The 1,973-nt window shown below is 37.3% G+C and overlaps 1 pseudogene; it reads left to right on the plus strand.

Annotated features, from left to right (window-relative positions):
* Positions 1-665: 665 nt before the first annotated feature.
* Positions 666-1,236, plus strand: LOC148022697 (ribokinase pseudogene; annotated as a pseudogene).
* The last annotated feature ends 737 nt before the right edge of the window (positions 1,237-1,973 follow it).

Genomic DNA, 1,973 nt, shown 5'->3' on the forward strand with positions numbered 1-1,973 from the left:
AATTTATCTATGCTATTTTAAATCCATTTTAAAGCATTTTTAGTTGAATGCCATCTCCAAATAGTGGCAGTGAATGTAATCTCTAGGTAGTTCAATTCCAAGTAGTTTAGTTCTACCATCTCCAAGCAGTTCAGTTCCAATCAGTGAATGCCACCTCTATGAAAGCTTAAAAGTTGAGTGATGGTTCAGCAATGGATAGATCTCCTACTACAAACTCATTCATGATAACTCCTATCAAGACTTGGATGGTGCTACTATAGATTGGCTATCTTCCCAAGCAGATTCCATCCTATTTCCTTTGAATGCAGTAAAAGTTGCAAAGCTCCATCCTATGTCCTTTGAAAGTGACAAAAAATTACAAGGCTATTGAAGGGCTTGATGCACCAAAGAATAGTAGGATTGAATTTGGCAAGAAAGCTCACTCTAAGATCCTTGTTTGATAAATTTGAGTCTAGGAAGGTGGCTGAGCAACTGCAATCTACAATGTGAGATCTGATCAAAAGTAAGGCGGCTGATCAAGTGCAATGAGCAATGAATTCTAAAATAAGTTGATCATGTTACAAATCCATTTCATGATCACCATCTATCTGGCTATTCTAGATTCATCATATGTCTAGCATAAAAGATCTCATGGAACATTGGGGACAAATTATGTGTTATAATCTTCTGGTGTAAGAATTGAACATCTCAATTCAGTTTCTATTTTTAGAGGCCATGTTATTGTCATTCTGCTACAACCCAGTGGCCAGAATTTGATTATCATTGTAGGGAAGTAAATGTATATTGTCATAATTGATGTAGGAGGTGCGGAAGCACCAATTCCTGAGGATCTTCTTTAGTGCATAACAATACTCAATCCAAATGAAACAGAACTCGCATGTTTAACATGAACAACAATTGAAACTCTTGATGATGCTATCCATGCTACAAGAAGATGTCAAGAGATGGCTGTAAAGCACGTTTTAGTGAAGTTAGGGAAAAAGGGTGCTTTTCTCTTAACTGAAGATGGTTGTCCAATGTGCATATCTTGCTCTGATTGTCCTTGATACTACAAGTGCTAGTGACACATTTAGTGCTGCATATACTGTGGCTTTTATGGAATGTGGATCATTGATTGATTGCCTCCTATTTGCAACTATTGTATCATCTCTATGTGTTCGTTGAAAGGGATCCATTCCAAGCATGCTTGAGAGAAAGGTAGTGTTGGACTTGCTACAAGAAGTCAAAAAGCCTTGATTCAAGGACAATGGTGCTACATGGAATCTGGCCTCTAAATGGCATGGATGCTCTTAGGTGCTTTTGAATCTAGCCTGGATCAGAAGGTTAAGCCAGTCTCTAAAGTTTGGAAGAACGCCTACTTCTTGTGCAAACAATGCTTGCTTCATATCTTGAGCAAATAAGCTCCCATGGTTGGCCCTTTATTAGATCTGTAGTAGTATATATTATAGTAAATGCTAGAAATAGAGCCCTTTCAAGCCACTTCCATGACATTAGAAACCACAAAAATAGTTTAAATCACCATGTTCTTGGTGCCAATAGCTTGCAATACTACTGTAGCTCACATGATGCTTTTTCCTTCAAAATAGTTATGATCTTGCTTGAAATGATGAGAAGAATCAAGTTAGAGCATGTATTTTGGCCATGGATGCACAGGAAGAGAGACATGTTGATGAATCTGCCATGAAAGCTTGAAGAAAGAAGGAAGAAGAAGCCCCCTTTCAAAAGCAAGTAGCACTAGTCTCTCTTTTTGCTCCAATAAATTCCTCTTTTACCAAACTAGCTGCCAAAAATGGCCTATTATTTTGACCAAAATGCCTCCATATTTGTCCCTTCCCGCATCAAAGATCTCCATATTTATCTTCTTCCAAATGTAGTTATCTTGCAAGTCACTACTAGTCACTATCCATGTCTTTACCTATAATACTTGTCTCAAATAGGTTTTTATGATGAAAATTGAGACTAAATATAAAGAA

Source organism: Lygodium microphyllum, chromosome 16 (genome assembly GCF_053477565.2).
Source record: "Lygodium microphyllum isolate KBCC chromosome 16, Lygodium_microphyllum_v1.1.10, whole genome shotgun sequence".
NCBI lineage: Eukaryota > Viridiplantae > Streptophyta > Polypodiopsida > Schizaeales > Lygodiaceae > Lygodium > Lygodium microphyllum.